Genomic DNA, 27,837 nt, shown 5'->3' on the forward strand with positions numbered 1-27,837 from the left:
AGGGGCGGTGGCTAGCAGGTAGCCTGTCGAGGTGTCTTTGGCTAACAGGTAGCCTGTCAGGGGACCATCAGAGGGAGTGGGGTGGGGCTGGAGCTATGCCTAGTCCAGGTCAACACAACCTCAAAACTTTTAAATGCAACCCTGTGCTGCAGGTCTGTCATGATGTGTGCCTCTGCCATTTTTTCTTCTTGTATTCTGTTTTGTAAAGGCTCAATTTACTTTTCTCTAGCTGTTTTGGGGGATAGTAGTTGGGGTATATTGAAGTTGAAAATCTATACATGGAGACTGCCACACAATTAACACTTCTGTAGAGCTGAAAGATCATAGGAGCAGGAGCCTCTTCACATTTTTGGGGTTTTTTTTAACTTATAAATATGTCAAAGTTTAGTAAAACTTCTTTTTTGCTGACACCCTAAATTTTGGAGCCCAATTGTAGCCGCCTTTCCCCTTTTTGTTAGGGGATTTCGATGTCAGGTGAGTCTTTAGGCAAAGATTTTAATAGCTGATATATTGGACCAACTGCATGGTTGGTATAAAGTTAGAGAAGCTTCTGAATGCAAGGCGCTCATGAGTCTTCCTTTCTCAGCAGCATGCAGCTATTGATCCCCGGTGCTTGAACTCTTGAAAGTGTGGTTTCCATTAAGTGATTTAAGTTAACAGTGTAAATTGATGCAGGTTCATCCATATCCTTTCCTATTTGAAAGGAAACAAAGAAAACCTAAATTTACAAGAAGCCAAGAAGTGGTTTCCCATCCAAGTACTAATTAGGCATGACTGCTTAATTTCCAAAATTAGATGAACTCAGGCAGCTCTAGTCAGTATGGCAATGCAGTTTCCTAAAATTGTAGGACTGCTGTTAGGGCTCTTTGTCAAGGAAAACATTATAGGCATAGGTGTGTTTGAGATGCATTTAACTATTTTTCCAGTGTTAATTCTTGAAATCCCTTATCCTTCTGAGGATGGTATTCTGAGCTTTGGATATTGTACATTTGAAATGAGTTGTAAGCTTGTATTTGTCTGAAAGTAATTGACCCTACTTTAAGGTTCCACTTAGTTCAAAAAGATGGTATTGCTCTTACTAGTCAAAAGACATGTAGAAGTTAAAGTGGTCAGAGGTTTCTGAGTTTTACGTTTTGCACATTCACCCACCGTAATCTAATTTCAAGTATTCTCCTTAGATAGTGAATACAGCTTCATTATAAATAAACCCCACCGTCTGGCAACTTTGAGGGAGCTTGCTTAAAAATAAAAATCTGGCTCTCCTTTGAATAAAAAGTCAAAGTTCTGAACACTCTCCTTGCTTGCTTTTACCTGTTTCCTAAGATTTCCATTGTTAGATCTAGCTATACTCATTTTTTTTCAAATGTCTGGTCTGCATTGTACATTTTTAAATTTGTGTTGTGTTTCAGCTGCGTAAACATAAATCACTTCTATGTAAGATGTTGCTATCTTGTTACATCAATTTGCATTTCTCTTAAGGCTTGCCTACTCTTGGAAATGACTGTCTTTGGAAAGTAGTACCATTTTTCAGAATAAGTGTGTCTGCATGGGCTAATATCAAAATTAATAGTACTGAAATAATTACTTGTATTTTTCCAAGTGTAAACCTGCTTTCAAACGTTTTTTTCCTTTGGCTCCAATCAGCAAGCAGATCATTCTCTTGCATTGACAGCACACCTTAAACTCTCTTATGCTTTGTGACTGAATGTTAGCGGTAGAACGCTCAACTGTGATGATATAGCTTTACATGACAGTCCACGGGCTGCCAGCAAAGTTGGGAGTAAAACAGTGGTTTTGGTGCGTTTCTCCTACCGCACTGCCCTGCTAAAGCCAAAGGTTACTTATTCTTTTGGTGCTAAGCAATCTTGTCCTTGCTGTATTATGCTATGTTCTTGTCAGGTCTTGTATGGCCAGAACTAAAATGAAAGATGTCTAAGAAACACTTATATGCTGCAGAGAACTATTATGCATTATTATCACACATTTCCTCCTGAATCATATTAAGCCTGCTCCCCAGCATTGTGTTAGGAACTCCATATGTTGCTGCAAAACAGATCTTGACTATAGGAAGTTACTTTCTTGGGGGGGGGCTTTAATTTGTCTGCCACTGTTGTTCTCAGTAAATATTTATTTATTAATTTTAATGTTACTACTGGGGAGGGGCATTGAAGTTACAAAAGAAACAAAACTTGACCATTCACTGATGGTGAGGCTATGGTAAGTGTCTATTGATTGCATCAAGACACCTATATGTTGATCCTATTTATTTTTTGATGAAAAGGGCTGTTGGTAGTCCATGGGGTTTGTGTGGTGACAGCAGACTGTTGGTTCAAGAGGTTTAGGAACTACTGCTTTAAGTATTTTTACATTGCAAACTTGCCAGACTAAGCTGCAAAACTTTCAACCGTGGTACTCTTGCACAGTGATAATTGGCCTGTCTGCAGTGTCCAATGAACCCAGCTGTACTGCTTCTGGTTTGGGAGACATGGTGCATTTGAGCACGCTGTTTCCTGGATTAAGTTTGCTGTGTACAGGTAGTCTAAATGAGACCATGATTAATATATCTTCCTTTCCAGAAGTGGGAACTTTTTATTTCCTTGCTTATAAGCCCATAGACACTAAGTGCATGTCTATACCATAAACTTACTTTGCCAGGCAGTAGTAGAGCCATTGAACATATCATGATGCACTGTACAGGGCATATCATGAAATGGTAGCATCATAATAGTGTTCACTTCATGCTGTTGGTGATCTAATTCAGTAGTTCTCAACCTTTTTTGTACAAGGATCCATTTGCAAACATCGAAGTCTAGTCCTGACCCAGTGCCCCTTTACTCCTTAGCTGCTGCCACCCACTGTGTGGGGCAGGGGGTGGATCAGTGGGGGCCTCAAGCAGCCCTTTGCAGGCTGGAACTCTGCTAGCCTGCAAGGGAAAAGCCATGGTTTGCCATGGTTTTTCTCCTTTAGGCTGGGGACAGACATTCAAAAACCCAGAAATGGATTCAGTCTTTGCAGCGTAGGGGCAGGAGTGTCACCAGACCTGAGCCCCCTGCTAGCACTCTGAGGCAAAGATGGTGTGTGCAGTGCATGCATCTGTTGATGATATGGAGCTTTTCAATCTCCCTCACCCTGCTTCTTTAAACTGACAGGCAAGCAAGCCAGCAGGAGGCTGATAAAAGTGTTTATCTCCCCATCAGCAAAACAATGGCCTTTCTCTATTAGTTCAGAGCAGGGGTGGGCAATTATTTCGGGCGGAGGGCCGCTTACCCAGTTTTGGCAAGGTGTTGTGGGCCTTGTGGGTAGCCCTGCACCTTGACAGGTGCCCCGCCCCCTTGTCACCATCTTGGAAGCAATGTCCTAATGTCTTGAGATGAATGTCTCAGGGCCAGCACCAGTGGGGCCCAAAGCGGGGCACAGGCTGGCAGGGGTCTGTGGAGCCGGGCTGGTCTGCACCAGCCGGGAGAGTGGGGAGCTGGCCCGGCTCCATAGAGCCCCAGCCGGCCGGGACCCTGTACTCCTGCCGCCTTGCTCTGGGCCCCACTGACGCTGGCCCCGGGACACTGGTGTGGGCCCCATGCTCCCACTGACTTTCACACCTGCTCACTCCCGGTGCCCCCCCAACCCTGCGGTACAGACGGAGGGAGGGGGTGCAGTGTGCAGCCCCGTCCCCCTGCTTGCCAGCAGGTAAGCAGCTAGTGCTGAGCGGCCCCTCCCCGCCCTGTGGCTGGCGCTCCCTGCTGCAACTGCTCTCAGCCCGTATGGGGCTGTCCAGAGCAAACACAGGCAGCCCCATTCATGGTACTGGCCACGGGTGTGGGGGAGGGGCCGGTTTTCCCCGCGCTTGGCACCAGCTTGTAACTCGCCCTTGCTGCCAGCCTGGGCCCTGCGCCAGCTCCGGGCTCACCTGTTGGGGCTGCGCCGCGGTGGCAGCAGCTGCTTAGTGTGGAAGAAAGTAGCCTTGCCATTTGCTGCTCTGGGCAGTGTTTGTTACTGCAGTCTCTGTGGTGCCTAGCACATGAGCACCAGGCAGGCAGCAGCAGCAAACACTGCCTGGCATGGCAAATGAGGGGGCCGCTTTTCTCCGTGCTGAGCAGCTGCTGTGGCTGCGGCGCAGCCCCAATGGGAGAGCCCGGAGCCAGTGTGGGGCCCAGTCTGTCAGAGGGGGCAGGTTACAAGCTGGTGCTGAGTGAGGGGAAAAGCAGTCCCTCATGTGTCCCATGGCCGGCGCCCCTTGCTGCAGCCACTTGCAGCCTGTGTGGGGCTGCCTGTGGCTGCTCAGGACAGCCCCTCATGGACTGCAAGCAGGTGCAGCAGGGAGCGCTGGCTACGGGGTGGGGGAGGGGCTGCTTTTCCTTGTGCTCAGCACCAGCTCCTTCACTGCCCACAACCCTCCCCTGCCCTTCTTCCCAACCCCTCCTTACCTGAGGTTCCGGTGCGGTGCAGCCACATGGTCCCAGGCCAGAAGCCCCTGCTGAGGCTTCTGCCTGGGGGGGGGCGGGGCCAGGCGGGCCCTCCTGTTCCAGGAGCATGCCAGGGCTCCTGGGACAGTAGGTTACAGTTTTTATTGAGCGAGCTGCCGTCAGTGGGCTCCTCCTACTCAACTTGTCATAACTCCCAAATTTGGGCTCGGATCTTACTCAACAGATTCTTTTGAAATTACCTTTGTTGAGCATTTTAAATTACTCTTGGGGAGACTTCTTCCATATCATTGTAAATACCCTTTTCTTAGCAATTTTGTTAAAAGGCCTTAGGCTTTGATGTCTCGGAATTCAGGATATTTGCTCTCTTTGTAAAAGACTTCTAAAGATACAATTTAAATTAAGGCTTTAAGTGAAGTCAGGACATTTTTCATGTAGTCCCAAAAACAATGAACTAGATAAGGAGATAAATCCTATCTTCTTCCTGAAACTGGCTAATGGGCAACCTTTACAAACATTCAAACTATTTCATTCAATATGACAGCTGGTTTGTGTGTAATGCCTTTTCCCTAGCCTTAAAGAAGAATCCATCTGAAAAGTTTGTTCATGGTGATCCTTTCATATATTCTTGCAACCCATGTTTGGGTCACAACCCACAGGTTGAGAAATGCTGGTCTAATTAACACTAAATAGTGCCTACAGTGGTGCCTGAATACACTCTCTTGCTCTTAGTTCAGTAGGTAATACACATGGTATTTTTAAGGGTGTTGCTGCCTAATGTACCAACATGGAGCCAAAACCCAGCAGTGTTTAAATACCAAATATTTCAAAACAGTATCTGTACATTAAGTTAATGGGGCAAATAGTTATTTTCTATACACAAAGGAGCAGAGCTATATGGTGTCAAATGTGGCTCGAAACTACATCTGTATTCAAGTGAGTGCTCCTATTGAAATCAAACAACTAATTTTTAATCTTGGTTTAGTTGTTTTCTTGATAGAACTAATCACGTGAATAATGATATAGACATGGATATTTGGACTTGGACCTGATATATGTACTTCATATTACAAGATAGTCTCAGAAGTTTGTCTGTATCTTCTGATATCACATTTATAGCTACACAAAACATTTGATTAATTCATACTCCTTGTAATGTAGATAATTAGGAAAAAGAAAATATTACTTCTATAAAAGTAGATTTGGTTAAACATGATGTCTTGTTAGAATCCTTTTCATTTCCCATATTTACAGATATTACTTAATAGCTAGGTTAGATTCAGAGAAGTCAGAGAATGCATGGTGAAAAATGGAATGATGAGTTTAAAGCTTTTTTTTTTAAAAGAGACAATTTAAAATGTATGAAATTTTGACTACAGATGAAAGAAACTTAAAAGTATTAGAAAGTAAGGTAGTGAAGAAATAAGGGAGTTATTCAATTATTTGATAATTATCACTTAAATCAAATGGAAAGCAAATGTAGGTATTTGCAGGCTTCTATTTTTTTTTTTTTTTAAACCAATTTCCTTTCAGGTAAAATTTTAAAGGAGCTATTGGTGTATACAGTGATGTAGAGGCTTGTATTTAATTTTTTCATCTAGTCAGTGGAAATGGCCTATATAATTAATTGTATCACTTCAGTAGTTCTTTGAGTAATTAATATATTGCAAACAAAATAAAACTAAATTCATATATGGAAACCTATCTTCAATTTTTTTTAAACAGAATTATTTGTAATTTCTGAAGTTCTTTGAAGAGATGGTCCTTAAAATTATTAGCAGCACTTTCTATTCTGACAGAAGTTGGGCTCAAACCCAAAATACCTTTCTAGGTTATGCTATAGGTCATTTATAAATGATTCAAGTTCTCCTTGGGGAAACCTTTGTTTAATTATATCTATATCTAGTGTGTGTGCATGCACACACGCATAGGTAAGCATAAGGTAAGCATAAGCGTGTGTGTATATAATAAATAAGTACATAATTTTTTTCTCTCATCTATACATGAGAAATCAGACTTTTTATATTGGTTAGTTAAATTTCTTTCATGCATTTTTTTTTTTTTTTTTTTTTTTTTTTTTTTTTTTTTTTTTTTTTTTTGTATCACCTTTGGCTATATACTGAGGTGAGCACTGACTAAGATTAGGATGAGGAGGAGCCAGGGCCTGACCGAGTTTGTTATAAACAGGGTTCCTAGTTTTTTCTGATTTAAAAAAAAAAAAATCCCCACTTTTTGGTTTAACAAAGTAACCCCAAATCCACATTTTTCCGTGATTTAAATGAAACAACACTAATATATATATGTATAGCGGTGTTTCCTTTTTAATCATGGAAAAATGTGGATTTGGGACTATTTTTTAACTGAAAATTGGGGATTTTTTTAAATTGGGGAGAACCAGGATCCCTGGTTCTAAAAAGTTTTGATTCTTTAGGCTGTATATATTAGGTTTGAAGACGATGCTCTGTTTTGTATTCTTTATTACATTCATGAAGTTAACATAATCTTTCTTTTTAATCTCTAGACACTTGTTGGTGCATGATGAAAGAAGAAAAGTGTTTCTTTAATCCTTAAATTTATTTTAATAATGGAAATAATAACTAATATGCCATATGTAAAGGTAAATAACTAATGTTTAAAATATATTATTAGGTGTTTAAGTATAGCTAATCATGCACTTGATCTCGTTCTCCAAATCATTAATGAAGATATTGGACAATACTGGACCCCGTACAGGCCTCTAGGGAAACCTTATTTGAGACCTCCCAACTAGATGTCGAGCCATTGAGGACTACTCACTGAATACAATGATCCAACCAGTTCATAGATTTGTAGATGTTTGTGTTGGAAGGGACCTCAGTAGATCATTGAGTTTGATCCCCTGCCATGGGCAGGAAAGAGCACGGGGGTTAGATGACCCCAGCAAGGTGGATGTCTAGCCTCCTCCTAAAGACCCCCAAGGTAGGGGAGAATACCACCTCCCTTGGAAGCCCATTCCAGATTCTGGCAACCCTTACCATAAAGAAATTCTTCCTGATGTCTAACTTAAATCTGCTGTCTGTCAGTCTTTGTCCGTTGTTCCTAGTAACTCCAAGGGGTGCCCTGGTAAACAGAGCAGGTGCCCCCCTTTGAATTTGTAGGCAGCCACAAGATCACCTCTTAGCCTTCTCTTGCAGAGGCTGAAGAGATCCAGGGCCCTCAACCTCTCCTCATAGGGCTTTGCCTTCAGGCCCCTAACCATTTGAGTGACCCTCCTCTGAACCCTCTTTAGGCTGTCCACATCCCTCTTGAAGTATGGCAGCCAAAATTGGACGCAGTACTCCAAATGTGGCCTAACCAGTGCTTCATAGAGGAGAAGTATCACTTCCCTGCACCTGTTTATCATGCACCTGCTAATGCATGATAAAGCAGGGTTAGCTTTACTGATGACTTTGTCACATTGACAACTCATGTTCATCTTGGTGTCAACAATGACTCTGAGATCCCTTTCTGCTGCTGTGCTGCTGAGAAGGTCCTCCCCCAGTCTGTAAGCGTGCTGGTGATTCCTTCTTCCTAGGTGCAGCACTTTGCACTTGTCTTGTTGAATTGCATCCTGTTCTGTTCTGCCCACTTTTCCAACCTGTTCAGATCCGCCTGGATTTGTTCCCTACCCTCTACTGTGTTAACTTTACCCCATAATTTGGTATCATCTGTGAATTTGGACAGAGTGCTCTCCACACGCTCATTCAAGTCACTGATGAAGACATTGAACAGCACAGATCCAAGGACTGAGTCTTGTGGGATTCTACTGCCCACATCTTTCCAGGTCGATACCGACCAATCCACCACCACTCTGTGGGTGTGACCTGTAAGCCAATTTGCCACCCACTTGACCGTGTAAACATCTGTCACAGCCACTCAGTTTATTTATGGGAATAGGATGAGATACCATACTGAAGACCTTCTTAAAATCCAAGTAAATGACATCTACCTTGATTCCTGCGTCTAAGCATTTTGTGACCTGGTCATAAAGAAACAAGTTTAGTTAGGCAGGATTTACCTGCTGTGAATCCATGCTGGTTGCCCTTCAGCATTATTTTTCCTGCTGGACTCCTACAAATGTGATCCTTAATAATTTATTCAAAGGTTTTCTCAAGGATTGAGGTGAGACTAACCATTCTAAAGTTACCCGGATCCTCCTTCCTCCCCTTCTTGAAAATAGGGACCACATTGGCCCTTTTCCAGTCCTCTGGAAATGTTATGTATCCACTTTAGAGTACTGTTGTCTAGTTTTTATTTTCTTTAGCTTGTTAATGAGAATGTCATGGACGACAGTCTCAAAAAACTTGTTTAAAGTCTGGATATATCATGCCCACTGTTCTCTCCCTGTTCACAGAGCTTGTCAACAGGAGGCTTTCCTTATCAAAGAAGGAAATTTGGTTGGTTAGGTATGACTTGCTCTTGGTGAATTCATGCTGGCTATTCCTGATTGCCTTGTTCTCCTCTGGTGCTTCACAATGGATTTCTTGAGGATCTTCTCCATGGTCTTTCCAGATATAGAAGAAATCAGGCTGACTGGTCTGTAGTTCCTTGGATCCTCCTTCTTTCTCTTCTTAAAGATGGACGCTGTTTGTCCTTTACCCACTTGTCTAGGACCTCACCCAACCTCCATGAGTTTTCAAGGAAGATAGCCAATGGCTCTGAAATCACCTCAGCCAATTCCTTCAGTACCCTTGGGTACCCATCCAGCCCTGCTGACTTGAAAGCATCTAGGTGCTCTGAGTAGTCCCTAACCTTGAATGACATTACCCCAGGCTGTTTATCTCCCTTTCTATCTCTGCTGCCAACTTTACTTGTCATCTGGTGGTTGCCCCTGTTTGTGAAAACTGAAGTAAAAAGTCATTAACCACTTCAGCCTTCTCTGCACAGTCTGTAACTAGACTGACTTCTGAATTCTGTAAGGGACTTGTGGTTTCTCTTGGCTTCTCCTTCTTTTTGGATACCTGTAGAATCCCTCTTTTTTTGCCTTTTATGTCTGTCAGTTGCATTTCAAATTGTGCCTTGAGCTTCCTGATTGTTTATCCCTTCATGTCCATGTGATGTACTCTTTTATACTCTTCCCTAATACTATGGCCAAGTTTTCACTTTTTATAGGATTCTTTGAGTTTCAACTCCTTGAAGAGATTGCTATCTACCCAGGATAATCTTCTGTTGCACTTCCCATTCTTCTGTCTTGTCATCAAGATACATTGAATGGGGGAGGCAACCTAGTGATAGATGATGTGGAAAAGGCTGAAGTACTCAATATGTTTTTTCACCTCAGTCTTCACAGGCATGGTCAGCTTCCAGACTACTGCACCTGGTAACACAATTTGGGAAGGAGGTGAGCAGGCAACAGTAGCAAAAGAACCAGTTAAGGACTCTTTAGAAAAGTTGAATGTGTACAGGTCCATGGGGCTGGGTACAGTGCACCCGAGGGTGCTGAGGGAGTTTGGTGATGTGATTGCAGAGCTGCTAGCTCTTATGTTTGACAACTCAGGGTGATCGGGAGAGATCCTGGATGGTTGCAAAAGGGCAAATATAGTGCCCATCTTTAAGAAAGGGAAGAAGGAATATCGGGGAAACTATAAACTGGTGAGCCTCACCTCAGTCCCTGAAAAAATAATGGAGCAGGTCCTCAAGGAATCCATTTCTAAGAACTTAGCGGAGAAGGAGATTAAGAACGGTCTGCATTGATTGACCAAAGGTAAGTCATGCCTGACCAACCTGCTTGCCTTCTATGATGAGATGACTGTCTCTCAAGATGCGGGGAGCGCGGTGGTTGTGGTATAATATGACTTTAGCAAGAGTTTTTATAGTCTCCCACGACATTCTTGCAAGCAAGCTAAGTACGGGTTGGGTGAATTCACTATAAGGTGGATAGAAACTTGATGGAATTGTCAGGCTCAAAAGGTAGTAATCAATGGCTTGATGTCTAATTGGCAGCTGGTATCAAGTGGAGTACCCCAGGGGTTGGTCCTGGGTCCTGTTTTGTTCAATATCTTCCTCAGTGACCTGGAAGATGGCATAGAGTACACCTGCAGCAAGTTTGCAGATGACACCAAGGTGCGGGGAATAGTAGATATGCTGGAGGGTAGGGCTAGGATTCAGAGTGACCTAGACAAATTGGAGGATTGAGCCAAAAGTAATCTTATGAGGCTCACCAAGGACAAGTGCAAAGTCCTGCACGGAAGACGGAACAATCCCATGAGCCAGTACAGGCTGGGGACTGACTGGCTGCACAGAGCTCTGGAGGAAAGTACAGTAACCTGAATATGCACCAACAGTGTGCTCTTGTTAAGAAGAAGGCTTCATTAGGAGGAGCATTGCCAGCAGATTGAGGGAAGTGATTATTCCTCTCTATTCAGCACTGATGAGGCCAGATCTGGAGTATTGTGTCCAGTTTTGGGCCCCCTACTACAGTAAAGATGTGGACAAATTGGAGGGAGTCCAGTGGAGGGAAATGAAAATGGGTCGGGGGCTGCGGCACATGGTTTAGGAGAGGCTGAGGGAGGGAGTTTTATTTAGTCTACAGAAGAGAAGACCGAGTGGGGATTTCAGATACCTGAAGAGTGGTTCCAAAGAGGCTGGAACTAGACTGTTCTCAGTGGTGGCAGATAAGAGAACAAGGAACAATGGCCTCAAGTTGGAGCAAGGGAAGTTTAGGCTAGATCTTAGGAAAAAAATTCTCAGTAATAGGGTATTAAAGCACTGGAATAGGTTACCCAGAGAGGTGGTGGAATCTCCATCCTTGGAGGTTTTTAAGACCTGGCTAGACAATAGGGGTGTGTGAAATGGGCCGTATTCAGTTTGGATTCTGCCTGAATGGGAGACAGTGATTCAATCTGTTGATTCAGATCACTGTTCCGATTCAATTTGGATGAATCCGAATCTGAAGATTCAATGCTGGTTTGGAGAATCAGCGATTCGGACATAGACACGGCTCTAAATGTTTTTTCTACATACCTTGAAGTACCAGGTACAGCTCGTGAACGCTGTGATGGTGGGGTGGATGGAGCATCCTACAGGTGCGCGGGGGGGCGGGCCCTGCGGCCCTGGTTCAGCAATCGGCTGCGAAAGTGCTTTTGGCCCACTTCTGGGTCCGCTTCCGAGTGTTCTGGGGACCCCCCGCACTCCCATGGGATGGTCCATCCACCCCAGCATCTCAGCATTCACAAGCCGCCTGGTACCTTTAGGTACGTAGAAAAAACATTTAAGGCAGTGTCTGTGTCCAAATCATCAAATCTTTCCGAATTGATTCAGATGGTTCTGATTCAATTCAGAGAGATTCAATGGTCCCCTGATTTGATCTGGAGATTTGGCCACCAAATCGGGCCAAATCTCTGCTGGATCAAATCAGCGACCGAAGCTTCATGCAGCCCTACTAAACAAAGCCTTGGCTGGAATGATCTAGTTGGGAATAAGCCTACTTTGAGCAGGGGGTCGGGCTAGATGACCTCTTGAGATTCCTTCCAACCCTAATTTTATATGATTCTCTGATTGCTCCTGTGCCCTTTAAAGAGCCTCCTTCAAAATACAGTTAGCTCTCCTGGACTCATTTCCCGTCAGATTTGCTTCCCAAGGGATCCTGCCCATCAGGTCACTGAATTTGTTAGTCTGTTTCTCTGAAGTCCAGTGTCGTTATTCTGCTGCTCTCCTTCTTTCCTCCCCTTAGAATCTTGAACTCCATTATGCTGTGGTAACCCATAAGAAAGTAATCCCAGTTACTTTCTACCTTCACATTCTTAACCAATTCTTCCCTGTTTGTGAGCAGCAAGTTGAGAAGAGCTTCCTTCCTTGTTGGCAAAGGATAACTATCTGAGTCAGAAGGTTATCCTGTGACTGACTTACTCAATCAAGCTTCAATGTTTCCAGGGGCTTGACAATCTTCAGTTCCTATTGGTGGAGCAAATCCACCAATTGGAAACAAGCTGGGGGGAAAAGAGCACCACCCCTTTCCCGAAGGGAGGGGGAGAGGAGCTCCCTGACCGGACTGTGGACTACAGCATGGTAGGTCCATTGGACTTCGGGGGTGGAAGCCCTGAAGCATGTAAAAGGAGAGAGTGCTTGGCATGCTCAGGAGAGAGGAGCTCCTGAGACGACTGTCCTTGGGACCCTGCCTGAGCTTCGACAGTGCATGGATCAGCGCACAACACTTCAGGCTCTAGGAACCTCTTGAGGTGGCTTGGGCCTGCAAACCCATCGAGCGGCTGGGTGAACGGTGCATAGATAAGTGCAAACAAAGCCAGCCCTGGGAGCAGCTCAAGGCTGCTTGGGCCCCACACAGTGTGCAGGTCGGTGCATAGAGAGCTGGCCCTGGGAGCAGCTTGAGGCTGCTCAAGTTAGCCCCCAGCTCTAGGCCAAGTAAATGGAGCCCTGCAGTGTGACTCTGCATTAAACTAAAAGAGCCCCTGTGTTCAGAGCAGGACCTGAGAAGGGGAAGAACCCCCAGTGTGAGGCTGGGGAACTGGAGCCAGTAAGGACTCGGCTCCCATAGGAGTGCCCTGGGTGCCCAGTGCACCAGGCCATCGAGAGGAGCTGGAGGCACTGCCAGAGAGAGGCCCTCATGGGACTGGCCACCAAGGGATGAGCCTTGGCTGCTTCAGAGCAGGAGCGGGAGTTGCTGGGGAAGCGGGTCCCGCAGGGGAGGTGGGCTTGGGAGAGGAGGGTCTGCAGCTTCCACCCTCCTCCGTTGTGGGAGGGGGCTTGTCCGCGTCCTGGGGCCCTAAAGTGGAGGGGCTTCAGGGAACACCCTGTGGGGTGCTGAGTGCATCCCCTTATTCTGTGATTAATGTTGCTTCATAATGTAGAGGTAAATATAGTTATGGGTACTCCTTAAGGGAGTTTATTTGGGTTTATCTGTCTTCATTACCTGTAAGTGTTTGTTGCCTATTATTGGAACTTGCCTGTATTGTTGCCTGTGTATGTTTATTGCATTGCTACCTCAACTTACCTGGGTTTATTTAAGTTGATGCTTATATGTGTTTATTGTGTTGATGCCTTGACTTACCTGTTCCAGAGTGTTAATGTTCATTCTGTGCATGGGGGGGTTAATTATTGCCTATGCTGTGATTCACCCAGTTTGTTTTGTAGTCCCTCAAAATGGTGCAATGTGTTGATTACAGGTTATTGTATAAGTTGTCACATACTAATTCTACTGTAAATATTTAATGTCTCTTATTCATATTTATTTTTGTAAATAAATTTATTTTTGCAATAAATTTGTATATAGTTAAGCACTTTGTTTTGGCCTGGCTCTATAGAGAAAAGAGAGACCTGCTCCCAGGCGGCAGGCCCTTCTCACAGCACACTTGCCTGACCACCCCATCCCTTCCAGTTGCAGACTGGGTACACCCCTGGGTGTACCCAGGCTGCAATCCTTTGCACGCTCCAGGAACTTGCTGGATTGCTTGTACACTGCTGTATTTCCCTCACAGCAGATGTCCTGATAACTAGAGTCCCCCATGAGAACTGAGTCCTATGATTCAGAAGTTTCTGTAATTTATTTTTGTTTTGTTGAAAAGGCTTTGTTCACATTCCCCTCTTGGTCTGGAGGGCTGTAGCAGATGCCCACCATGACATCTCCCTTCTGCTTTCCTCTCTGACCTTTAGGCTTGTTGAAAGCCTCTGGCTATCTTTCACTTTTTTGTCCTGCACCTCCAAATGTGTGCACATCACCTATATGTATAGAGTAACACCTCTTCCTTTCTCCTACCTATCTTTCTGGAATAAGCTTTATCCACCTAAGACCGTACTCCTGTCATGTGAACTGTCCCACCATGTATGTATTCCTAATTACATCATAATCCTGTGATTGCACTGGGGCCTCCAATTCCTCCTGTTTGTTCCTCACACTTCTTGCATTAATGTATAAATATTGCTAGTATCTGACTGTTTGATCATCTTCCTGAGAACTTTACTAGTGTTTCCATTATTGCTTTCCCCTTACTAAGTTGTTGGGGGTTTTTTTTTTTTTTTTTTTTTTTTTAAATCCATGTCTCCAGGATCTTGGGCTTTTGTCTCCATCCCACAGTAAACTTAGTTTAAAGCCCTCCTCACTAGTTTAATAACCCCATAAGTAATTTTAAATTGTCCATACTGATACTGTGGTATAAAATGCCCCTGGCTTTTATTTTGCAAATAATGTCAGATTCATATAGTGCATGACCCAAGAATAACTCAGTTAGACTTGTAAAGTTTTCTAACGAAGAACAAAGATGTCATCAGTATCATAAAGAAGTATGTTAATTATTTTATGTGAGAGAGTGCATGCGTGTCTTTATAGGAAGCTGTGTGAGTGTATGCAAAACATTATTCCTGCTTTTATGGGTACAGTTAATTTTGCTTTCACTGAAGTTCTTGGATAACATGGAAAATGACCTTGGTATGGTGGGAATGAAGACCTTTCGTGTATACATTACTCTTCTTCAAAACAGCAGGCGGCAACTTTCTCAAACGGAATAAACAATAAGATTGGACAATACCAAAGCTAGATAATTGGTCCAGTGTAGGAAGCTATGAATTACTGGGGTCTTTCTGCCTGTTTCCCCATGTCTCTCATTAATCTATCCCTGCTGCTGAGATCCGGTTTTCTCTTAAAAATGCATCATCTTGCTCTGCACTAAACTGGAGATTTTTTTTTTGTTTCCTAAATGTTATTGCTTCTTTACCAGTGTAGACGGGGCAATTCAGTTCTCCCAGTGCATACGCAGTTATATCAAACGATGTATACCATTGTCATTTCCATGAAATATAAGGGTTTAAACAATAGCAGTATAATTCTCCACAATTTGGCATTTGTTTTGTACTAGGACAGATACTGAGTTGATAACACTAATATTTTGGAGGGTTGGAGGCACATCTGACCAGATCTAGTTGTCTGTCTCTAATGAACTGATCAATGAGATGCAGAACTAATTCCAACTTGCATGCATTTGTATATGGGAATGCAAGGGTATGTGGAGTCTAAATTAATGCAAGTGTTCTCCTTGATTTATAAGCTTGTAACTTTATTAATAATCATACATGATTATGCACTATTAGTTTAATCAAACTAATAAACCAGTCTTTTAAACCTCATACTTGAAAGAACATTACATTGAAGCTTTTCATTTAGTAAGCATTCTCCTTTCTTTTTTCTATAAGCCATTAACCACTGAAGTCAACATAATTGTATGAAGCATTTGAGTTTTACTGGCAATACATTTATTTTTTTCTATTCTAGACCTATTGATCTACAATAACTCATCTGTTTGTTTAATTCCATTAAGCTATCCATTTTCCCAGGTCTGATGATAGCTCGTCCTGCATTTCCACAAACTGCTAATGGAATGCAAAATAAATTTACTTGTGAGTTATGCAACTGCAAAAGTTAAATGGCAGAACTTAGTGGATACCCTCTTCCAAAGAGGGCCTGGCCTGGAGCTTTTAAATCTCTCAGTGAGCTAGGCATCATAAGATGTGACAAAAAATCCCTTTCTTTGCAACCAGAGCAAGACCATGGCAACTTCTTATCAGGAGCTACAGACTTGCTGGTATTTAACTGCAAGTCCTTTTATGACTGAAGCGGGTGGGGGGGAAAGAATTTTTTTGGTAGCAGGAGCATAGATCTGTAAAAACTTTGCCTCAGCTGTAACATTCTATCAGATTATGGCACATCTTTCAACATTGAAAGTACAGCATCCTTCTTATAGGATGCAAGTAAAGGTATGATGGAGGAAAAAATATTTTCTTTTTTTTAATTGTTCAAAATCTAATCTGCCAGCTGAGTCTAGTTGTAAATCATTTCATAAGTTGTGTTTTCAACTCAAGCAGCAACTAGCATTACTTTCTGGGAGTGTTCCAGACCTTAGAAGTATAGTAATGTCACAGTTACCATTGCACTGGCTCCATACACAATAAGTACTGATGTGGAAGTACCGTACTAGTACTTATCCTACCCAGGTAATATCTAGTGCTGGGGAACACTAGTGCAGGTGGGGAAGATCTTCTATTCATGAGAGCTAGGAGAAAAAAGAGCAAAACAAATGTAGTCTTGAGTTTGTAATTTTTTTTTAGCCTAAAGTGCTTAGGTAATACATGTATAAAGCACATTATTATATGTCCAGAGAAGAAATAGAAAAGAAGATCTTTAAAAGCAGCACTTCGGGCAATGTGGTATGGTGCAGTTATTTAAAACTTTGGATTAAAAAGCAGTAGACTAAACAGCTTCAGTGATGCAAAAAGAAATCAGTTTTGTTTCTACTAGTTTTCTTACAATTGTCTGTGCTGTTTGCTGCTGTTTTAAGTTGAATGTTTTTTGAAACTGGATTGAGGACAATGCTAGAACTGCTGTAAGAGTAGGAAAAGCTGAACCAGTATGTTCTGCCTCTTGCTGTGTTATTTCCAAACAGTTAACTTCAACTCTTTAACCAGCATTCTGGAATTAGAGACCACAGGAGAAAGTTCTTAGTCTTGTATGGAGAGAGAAAGTAATCATCTTGCATTGTCTACTTTAAACTGAAGGTATCCAGCAAGTAGAGGGAATTTTAACTAAGATAGCAGCAGCCATGTGGTGAGGTAATCTAGAAGAAAAGTTAGCCTCTAGTCATGTGTCTTTCATAATTTCTCTTCATGGCCAAGGCCTTGATGCTATACTGAAATGAGATGGTTAGCTTTATGTTCTAGGTGTAGAAACCATACTAATCCCTCTTTTAGAAAGTCTTGCAGGTTCTTTGTATCCTGAAGAATCCTCATTCTGCCCTACAGACTGATGTACCATCTAGAAAGTGTGGAAGGACTGTGTCCATAGTGGAATTAATCCAACTCTGGAATGAAGTATATGAACAGTTTAATTGTCACAGCAAATATTATTTCCCCAGTTGAATGGGGAGTAAAGAACACTTAAGTCATGGCCATTTTCCCTTCCTGGTTCCTGTACCTTTCTCTGGTTTTAAATTTAAGATAAAATGTATGTACTTGCAAAGCCGCAGTTTTATCAGAAAACTGACTTTTAGTCTTTTATTTTGGCATTGAAGGCTTCATGGCACTCAAAATGAAAGTAGGATGGTGGCATATAAAAAAAAAAAAATCTTTTTGGTTTCTGCCAGGAAAATCCTCTGCTTCTAATGGGCTCAAGTAGGGCTTTACATAGGGTGTGTACAGTGGTGCTTGCACATTTTACAGCACTGTAATTTAGAGTACTTCTTATAGCACTAAAGTTACAGCACTCTTAAACATGACAGAAGTGAAGTGTATGGGGAGGGAGGGGTGCTCTGAGCGTCTCTGCACTTTCCAGGCTAAGAGGCGAGAGGTATTTCTCAGCCTCCTGGGGCTGCAGGAAACTGTGGACAGCAGTAGCTTAGTGGAAAAGTCTGCAGAGCTGGACACAAAGCAGGGGCACAGAGAAGGAAAGGTGGGCTGGCAGAAGCAGGGTAGGTGGGGTAGGGTAGGTTGGGAAGAGGTGCTATTCCAGCCCCAGGTCCCTGACTCATCCAGGACCACAGAGGCCTTGCCCAGCTGTACCGTGCAGGGGGGGAGCAGGTCCTAAGCGGGGCAGGACGGCATAGAGCCATGGGCAATACTTTCCTCCCACTTGGGCTGCACAGAGCTGAATCAACCTCCTTTCACTCAGTGCTGCCCAGCCCAGAGCCTGCCCCAGCTGCAAGCCCTACTGGGCGCCCACCAGCCTTCTAGGGTGGCGGGAGCTTCCAGCACAGGGCCATCCCTTTTGGCTGCAGAGTGAGATGTGCTCCTGGGAGCCAGGATGTGCCCTCCCTTCTTCTCCCCTAGTCCCCCCAGTCCTGTCTGGTCTGATCACTGCCATCTCAGTCAGCTGGTGGGAACAAGATGAGTTACTGGCTTTTGCAGGCTTGTGGAGTGCTCCTGGGCTACCCCTGGTGGTGCTGGGGAGCACTAATCAAGCTCACAAAAGCCATGGGATACTGGCAGAATTGCCAGCAATTTGCCCAGCTTACAAAAGTTATTTAAAGCACTGTAGGTTGCTAAAGTGCTGTAAAATACAGCGCTTCAAATTTAATACCTCATTTAACAAGGGTTAAACAAGTGTAAGTTATCCATTTTAAAGTGCTGTAAAGCTGTGCACTTCTTTTAAATCTGGGCAATAACACTGTTTAAATGGTGACTAAAACAACTTCTGTACACACCCGTAATGACTTGTAGAATTCCTTCAGGTTAATAGCAGCAGCAAAGCATTTCTGAAGCTTTGCAAATGTTTTTTTACACAGTGCATTTAAAGAAATACAAACCCAGGACATGATCTTGGCTACCAATAGCTCTAAGCAGAGAGCTGTTTTTTCTTTTCATATCTGTCTGCATTGTTGAATAATTATCATTGTTCAGTCCTTTTTATAGGAAACAGGTTTTCTATAAAATGTTAAAGGACAAAACTGAGATGGACCTGCTAAAAATAATGATGGATGGTCCATTTCTGGAATTCAGTAGTAATCCTGGATTTTCCATCTGCATTCTTAACAGAGTAAGCTAGTTCTACACTTCCTGTATACAAAAAAAATGCAGAGAATTGCTGTTGAATGTAGATTATCTTGAAGTGTAGTTAAAGACATTGTGCAGCGCGGACTTGGAAACAGTTAAAAAATGGTTTCTACATGTTTTAGTTGTCTGGTAATATTAATAGGTAACTCTTTAATGTAGATGAGACATTACATTTATTTAATGGTAAAGAAGAAGGTAAGTTTTATTTCAGAAAATGATTGGTTCAACAAGGAGTGAGGTAGCCAGGAAGTTGCTTGATTTTTTTTTTTTTCCGCCAGATGGGCCTTATACTTTTGGCCTCTTTCTGGTTCTTTGGTTTGTGGAATAGTTGATGCTCAGGAATTTAGCTTCATGTTAGCTTTCATTCTCCTTCATTTCTCTTTCTTCAGGATAGGAAATAAACACTCCATTTTCTTTTCCCTTCTCTGTCTTCATTATTCAACTAAATTCCAACAATCATTTCTAGCGGCCATGGTCATTTTATAAATATTCTGATTTGAACATTTGTCTTTTCTGTTAACCAGAACTTTCTGCATGCACTTCTTTTGCAGAAGAAGAATATTATTTAAATTATTACATTGAGGAATTTCAGTAACCCTTTTTATACGCAGTCTTTTCCCAAATTGTAAATTTTACAGAATAAAATGTGTGGGAGGAAAGGAACTTAAAAACTGTAGTCTGAATTTGCCTCCAGAGGACAGATGAGCTCACTCACTTGCCTTTGCTTTCACTCTCGTCTCGGAAGCAAACCTAAGCCACAATTGTTCCAGTAACATTGGTTTCAGAGTAGGCTCAATAGAGTTTAACTGGCTCTCTTCCTTCTGCTACCTGATAGACATGAAGGTGAGTTTCATGTTATTCCATAAGTCAATAAAAAATAAAGCATTTCCCTATCTAAGATATGGTGAGATCATGAATAAACTTATTTTCTATGCAGAAAGGAATTTTGATGGGCAGCATTTCTGGAAATATGAAGCATTGTAACCATTATTTGGTCATTTTGGTGTCATACAGTCAACTGTGAGTTTTGTGGAAAGTCAAAATATAAGAGAATTTATTTTAACAAAACAAAACCACTTTTGACTTGATCAGGAGTTTAAATGGATTACTTCATAATTCCCACTTAATAAATAGCATATTTTTAAAGCCATTTTAAATTATAGGGTATAGGATGGAGATGGGCTTTTCTCTGTGGCCACAAGGGACAGGGCTAGGAGCAATAGGCTCAAACTACAACAGAGGAAATTTAGGTTGGAAATCTGGAGGGACTTTCTGATTATAAGGGTGGTCAAGCATTGGAACAGGCTGCCTGGACAAATTGTGGAATCTCCATCCTTGGAAATTTTCAGGGGCAGATTTTATAGATACAGGCAGTCCTAAGACTTATGACGCAATTGGTTCCTGAAAACCACGTCTTGAGTTGAAACATTGTACTTCGGAACCAATTTTCCCATAGGAACAGTGTTATAAATGGGGGATTGGTTCCTTTATGATGATCGATATTGTGTGCAGCTGGTAAGTGGTAAAAAGGGAGGGGGAATGGAAGGGACATGGGGGGAGCAGATCAATGCTCCCTGCAGTGAAGAAGGGGCTGGGGCTGGGACTAGGACTGGAGCAAGTGCTGCCCAGGCGGGGCTGGGAGAGTCTGGGTGGGGCAGCAGCTCCCACTGCTGTGCACTGCTTGTCTGGCGGCTCTACCGGTGCTTCTTGCTGCTGCTTCTGTTGCTGGCCTGGGAGGGCATGAAGGGGGTGTGTGTGTGTGTGTGTGTGTGTGTGTGTGTGCGCGCGCGCCCAGGGATCTTCACGGGGTGGGGCTGGGGCTGCACCAGGCTGTGCTCTGGGCCGGCACTCTGGGCAGGTGGCAGAACTTATGGCGAATTTTTGGGTGGCTGTAGCCCCCCATAGGTCCTGTTCCACCGCCCCCCCGATCTGGGGGCACATGCCCCCCCATGCCCTCAAAGCCGTGGATCGTCTGGGGGGCATGCGAGGGTTGGGGGTGGCTCCTGTCACTGCACGCTGCTTGTCTGGAGGCAGTGCAGCAGTTCCTCCCCATGCCTGTCCTGCCCTGGCTGGGTGAGCAGTGGGAGGGCATGGGGGAGATGTGTTCCCCTGGATTGGGGTGGGTCAGGTGGCAGAGTGGGGGCTATTGGGGGGGCTGCAGCCACCCAAAAATTCACCACAGTTTCTGCCACCCACCTGGAGTGCAGCCTGGTGCAGCCCTGGCTCCACCTGCCCCACCCCACAGTGATCCAGGGGCTAACACCCCTCCCCCACCTGTGCCCTCCCAGACCAGCGGCGGGAGCAGTGGCAGGAACCACTGGTTGAGCCGCCAGACGAGCAGCATGCAATGGTGGGAGCCACCTCCTGCCCGGCCCTGGTTGGGCAGTGCTTGTCTGAGTCCCAGCCCTAGCCCCTCCCTCACCACAGGGGGCATTGATTTGCCCCCCATGCCCCTCCCCTTCCACCACTTACCAGCTACATGCGGTATGAGCCGTCATAAAGATGAAACCCGTGTCGGAACGCCGAAACGGGGTTGTCAATTTATAAACATCTTAAGTGATGTTCATTGCCACTCAGAGTCCTAAGTCGAGGACTGCCTGTACTTGCCTGCAATGGTTAGTCAGGGATGACCTCCCTTGAGCAGAGGTCTGGACTAGAGGACCCTAGTATAAACTGATTACTGGTAAGCAATTAGTTTGTTGTAGTTAACATGGGCATAATACATTTATGCTACAAACTAACATTGATATACTGTTGTGCTGCAAATGCTTAAAGCTCATTTTTATCTTGTTAATGTGTTTTCTTGTAGCAATGTTAATAGCTTTAGTATGTAAAGTAACTCCCACGCTTTTTCAGTGCTTATCCTACTGAAACTGCATGAAGAATATTAACTGAATTCTTGTGATAAGGAAGGTAACAAATCAACAAAACACCTGAGATTAAAGTAAAAAGAATTGGCACACCTGGTAAGAGATGGGGTAATCTGATAAATGTAGGCACTAAAAAAATAAATAAATAAAATGAGAGAGAGACAAAAGAGGCCCTGAGCAAATGTGTGTCTTGTTTTGCTGTTCCAGGATAATGTTTCAAACGTAAAAAGAATACTTTAAAGAAATTCCATCTCTTTTATTACACTTTATTGTTAAAAGCATCAACAGGAGTCTTTTTAAAATACGGCAGAAATGTTACTGTTACGACTCCTGCTAAAGTTGGAAACTACAGTTTCTGCACGGATTAATTTGTCTTTAATTAGCAGAAGAAAAAGATTACTCCTAGATTGAGCCCCACTATTTCTGATACAGGCAATCTAGATTTTGTATAGAGATCTTCTTATACCTTCTTCTACAGATGAATGGTAAAGAGAAAAAGTGTGTGTGTGTACAAATAGTTTTGGTATTTTAAAAGAGAAAAGATTTTTTTAATTCATACTAGGAGACAAATGTCAGCTGATTACTCTGCAATGTGTTTAAAACATGAAAATGACACACTAATAGATAAACTACAATGATGTGATCAAAGATCAGTTGTATAACTGCCTACAATGCTAACCAATTACCAAGAAGACAATGCATTTGGAAAGTGAGGTAACTTAAATGCCACTGTTGGGAATAACAGTGGAGTAGAAAAAGTAATTGGAGAGCATATCCATATAGATCCATGTGGTGGTGGTTGTTAAGGTTTTTTATTTCCTTCTTTAAATTGGAATTCCAGAGATGGTCACCAGGAACCAGTTTGCCTCTCTTGAATTAAAAATTCCTTCCAATAATCTCTTAAAGGTATCAAAGGAGGAGCTGATGTTGGAAGGGATCATAATTTGTGTCTAGAAACTCCCCCTCCTCCCCCACCAAATATATGCAGTAACAGGAAGGAGGGCCCCATGCAGCAAAGAGTAACATAGGAAATCCCCATAGCATAGGCACAGGACAACTTCCTGGTGCAAGTGCTTGAACAACCAACTAGGGGCTGTGTTCTTGATCTGCTGCTCACAAACAGGGAAGAATTGGTGGGGAATGTACTAGTAGATAGCATCTTGGGTAGCAGCGACCACAAGTTGATTTTGTTCAGGATCCTGAGGAAAGGAAGGATGGAGAGCAGCAGAGAAAGGACCCTGGAGTTCAGAAAAGTAGACTTCGACGAACTCATGGGCAGGATCCCCTGGGAAGCCAGTCTAAGGGGGAGAGGAGTCCAGGACAGCTGGCTGTACTTTAAAGAAGCCTTACTGAGAGTGCAGGAACAAGCCATCCTGACGTGCAGGAAGACTAGCAAGTATGGCAGAAGACCAGCTGTTTTAAACCTCTTCCCTGGCCCCAGACCCCAGCTGGAGTTTGCCTGGGGGGTGGGGAGCAGCCCCTGCCAGGCTTTTGTCTACCCCCTCACTCAAGCGCATGGAGGTAGGGGTGGCGGGGAAGGGGGAACATGGCCATGCCCCAGCTTTGCCAGCAGGATGAAGTGGGGGAGAGGGGTTTAAGTCCTCTCCATGGCTGTATGGCACCCCAGCTGGGGTTTGCATGGGGGGGACTGTTACGCTTCTGACCCCAACTTCCTGGTCAAGTGGGGAGAGAGGGCAGCCTCTGATCAAGCAGAGAGAGGGCTCGCAGCCTCTGTCAGGCTTCTGCCATTCTCTGCTGGAGTAGAGAGCATGGCCAGGCCCCAGCCTGGGGTTTGCACACTGAGGCGAGGGGGAAGGGGTTTAAACCACTTCTCTCATCCACACGGTACCCTAGCTTGGTCTTTTGCCAGGCTTCTTCCCCCTTCTCCCTGCTTGTTGGGGTAGGGGTGGAGGGCAGCCTCTGCTAGGGTCCTTCCTCTACCTGGCCAGGCAGACCCAGCTGGGGTCCTGTGAAGGCATGGTAGGGGGTTTAACCCCCTCTTCTCCCACTGGGCTGGAATGTGGCCACCTCCCTTCCACTGCCCCCACTCCCCGACTTTCCACTCAAGCGGGGAAGGGGCAAAAGCCTGGCAGGGGCTGCCCCCTACCCCCTTGAGTGGGGAGGCAGAAGCCTAGCAGGGGGCTGCTTTTCCCTCCTCAGACCTTGGTTGGGGTCCTGTGTGGGCCAGGGAAGGGGTTTAAACCTCCTCCCTCCCTGCCTCTGTGTGAGAGCCTCAGGCTGGGGCATGGCCATGCCCCTTCCTCTCTGCTCAAGTGAGGAGAGAGGAACAAAACCCTGGCTGGGGGTGCTTTCTTCCTCTGCTTCAGTGGAGAGCAAGGGGGCAGAAGTATGACAGACCCCTGCATGCAGACCCCAGCATGCCCCTCCCTCCATCTCAGCCCGCTGGCTCTGGGTCAGGGCATGGCCATATCCCTGCTTTGCTCGAGTGGGTGGTGAGTGGCCAAAAGCCTGGCATGGGCTTCCTTCCCCTTGCTGGCAAACCACAGCTGGGATCCAGGGCCAGAGATGATTTTAACCCCACCTGCTCTCTGTTTGAGCATGGAGGAAGGGTTGGTGGCCTGGTAGGTGCTCCCCCCCTGCAGACATGGGCTGGGGTCCTGTCTGGCCAGGGAGGGGGCGGGTTAAATCCCCCTGCTCCCTTAGCCTGCTGGCCCTGGGTGGAGCATGGCCACAGACCCTGCTTTCTGCTTGATTGGGAGAAACAAAACCCTGCCAGGAGCTGGGGTCCCAAGCAGGCAGGAGAGGGGGTGTAAACTCTTTTCCCTCCCCTCTACCCAGTGTACCAGCCCCAGCTGGTGAGTGGGGAAAAGCCATGCAGGGGCTATTGCACCCTTGCCCGGCAGACCCCAGTGGAGGTCCTGTGTGGGCAAAGGAGGGGGCTTAAAGCTCCTTCCCCCACCTCTGCCTCATTCTGCTGGCCTGACCTGGGGTCTGCCTGTGGCCGCCGCCCCCCCCCCCCCTTGCGGGCGGGGGGGTGGGGGGGGGGGGAGGGAGAAGTGCCCCCCCTGACTCGGGAGGCACCAGTCGGGGGAAGCCTGTGTGGGGCTGCTCCTGCCCTCCCAGGCAGACCTCGCTGTTGTCTGGAGCTGGATTTCCCACCCCCTTCTCAGGCAGCCAGAGCAGTGACAGTGCTCCAGCTAGGGAACAGCGGGGTAGGGCCAACCTTGCTCCTCTGGAACAGATGGAACAGCCCATCCCAGGGCTGCAAAACATGCTGAGATTCTGGGCGACTGTGATTTAACTTGAACTAGGAAGGGGTCTGGGACAGAAGTTCCATAAACTGGTTTGGCTGAAGTTAGTTAATTCTGATACTACATTCAACCAGACTTATCTTAAACCAGTTTTGGACATTTTGAAACCAGTTTATATACACTGAACTTTTGTTGTGTTACAGGTTTAAACAGGTTTCTGATCACAAATTGGTTTGTGTGTAACTTCTGTCCCTAGCCTGAGGGTGCGCATACCCTGGTGTTCCCAACATTGACATCTCAGAGCAGCTTGACTGTAGCAGTTGTTTTTACAGCTGAACAGTACAGAAGTATGTTTGAAGTATTTGAAGCTTATGTTTTTAAATCTACATCTAATGAGAATCTGAGCACTTTTGAAACATTTGAAACTGAATTTGAATGGAGAAAGGTGCTGCACTTATGGGAGCCTATCATGAGTTATGAAATAGTTATGTTGTACCAGGAGTATTTGTAACCAGGGCTCCTGGTTTTTTCTCTTATTTAAAAAACAAAACAAAACCCAGTTTTCAGATTTAAAAAAGTAACCCAAAATCCACATTATTCTATGATTAAAATGATGTTTTACTTTGATCATGGAAAAATGTGGATTTTGGGATACTTTTTTAAATCTAAAAATTGAGACTGTTTTTAACAGAGAAAACCAGAATCTTTGTTTATAATCTTGAAGTAATATCCAGCTCGTATGTGTTTAGTGCAATTAACTCTTGTGAAAAAGCATTTCCAAGTGGCCACTTTCCCCCCCTTCCAAAGGAGTAAGGAATCGCCAAAAAAAATTAAACAGAATAGAAAAAAATGAAAGGATCTGGTATCTTTTTCAAAAAGGTGAAATGAGACATCACAGGTGTGTGTGTGTGTGTGTGTGTGTGTGTGTTTGGGGTAGGGGTGAACCTGCTTGTTTAAATTACTAAAGAAAGTTATAACAGAACTTATCCAGCTGTGGTGCTCAGGATGTATAACTCCTATTTTATTTTGAGTAATGGCATACATCATACCCAAATTGTAGGTGAGAAAATGCACAGCAACTCTATATACAGAGACCGTTTTTGAACCTGGCTCTTAGTTTCTTGTTCTTTATTCTAACCTAAAGAGGTGTACTACTGCATGTTGACCAGTTACCAAGGCTGGACACAGTCCTGTACTTCATTTCTCTTTGCACTTTTTCAGATGCTTTTCTTGATAACTTTCTTCACTTCAAGTTCTCCATTTTCAATGTGTTTTCTTTCCATTCTGTGGATAGTTCTCCTTTTATACTCAAGTTACCAAAGATTAGCTTGAGGTCTGTATTTACAAACACATATGGATATGATTCTATTGGGGCTGATGGTATTAAATAAAAACAGTAGCAATTCAGAGGTAGCAATTCTTGATAGTGAATACTAGATATGCCTTGATTCATTTTCTCTCTCTCTTTCTCTCTCTCTCTGGGTCCCTTCTTCTATCTACAAAATAGGTAATTAACTACTTCCTGGTAGTGTTGCCAACACATGGTATCTTTTTTTAAAGTTGTCTGCGTCAGTATTTAAATAGAGGATGCTGAATGTGCCATTGGGGGAAGAAGCTAGAAGTTTTTCCTAGGTTCTCCTGAAGTGGTAACGATTATGTCCTTTTCTATTTCAGTTGCTAATGCATTTATGTTCTTCACTTGTTTTTTTGTAATTTTTAAATTGCTGGTTTAAATTACTGATTTTAAATCATGTTTAGGTCTATTCCTTTGTTTTTTTGCAAAAAATACAAAGGGCATTACAAAAGAACACATTCTATAAGTGTGCTTCCTTTATTTTTGAATGAGCTCACAAGTAACCTTATATGTAGTTAGGAGGAATTATTTCCAGTTCGTTTTAGTCAATGCAGGAAGTGAAAATCAGTTTTGAAAATTGTTTTCCACGTTCATGAGCATAATGTTTAAGGTTACATACGGGGATTCATCATAGTTGCCTCCCTTCTCTTGCCTGAAACTTTTATACAAAGTTATCTTTCTGTCATGTCTTGGAAGTGACTATTTTTGAAGCTTGAAAAGCCTATTCTGTCATGTGTGGTAAACAAACCTAATTTAAAATTGATAAAATGTGGGTTTTTTTTCCTTATTCTTCCATAACTCAAAAGGACCAAGCAAGCTCTGTATGGAGTACTCCTAACTTCTGTAGTTAGAATAATAATAAAAACAACCTAAGCTATTGTAACATTACATCAGAGCATAGTCTTTGGGCATAACTTGCAATTTTCTTCTTTAGCTTATGGACAGGCCTAAAAACTGTCATGGGGAAGGTGGAAGTATTTCAGTTTTATTTTTTTCTGCCTGGCCTGACTTCTGTTTCCAAATGCAAAACACCCAAGCCCTTTCTTAAAGTCTTTTCTTCCTAGAGATGTACAAATGGTGTGGAGGTAGGGAGAGGTAAATTGCCTAGCATGTTTGGGTCCAGGTCCATCATGGGCTCAAGGCACTGCTGCAACAAATGTAACAAGGTAAAACCTGCCACCTCTAACTCACCTATGCCAAGAATTGTGTATCCAATCAACAGCACGGAAAAATGCATAAATTTTTTCCTTTGTTATCCAGGTCACCTTGAATTGAAATTAAGTGAAATTCACACTGCTGTCACAATAAATGCCAATGTTAATATCATTAAGGATATGATTTGAAACCAACTTAGACATAAAGGTGGTGGTGGTGTTGGCACGTGCAGTATTTGGGTTGTTGAAATAAAACTAAGATTTAGGAGTGCAAAATTTAAATATAATGATTATCATGTGCAACTCCCCCCCCCCCCCCCC

General features: G+C 43.9%; 1 protein-coding gene across 1 annotated transcript in view; it reads left to right on the top strand.

Moving 5' to 3' along the window:
* The window catches only part of LOC102384630 (heparan-sulfate 6-O-sulfotransferase 3), a gene marked incomplete at its 5' end in the record, with an annotated part of 594,387 nt that overhangs the window by 956 nt on the left and 565,594 nt on the right, over positions 1–27,837 (top strand). The gene's annotated exons all lie outside the window — the stretch shown is intronic.

This window comes from Alligator sinensis, unplaced genomic scaffold, assembly GCF_000455745.1.
Source record: "Alligator sinensis unplaced genomic scaffold, ASM45574v1 scaffold1148_1, whole genome shotgun sequence".
Lineage (NCBI taxonomy): Eukaryota > Metazoa > Chordata > Crocodylia > Alligatoridae > Alligator > Alligator sinensis.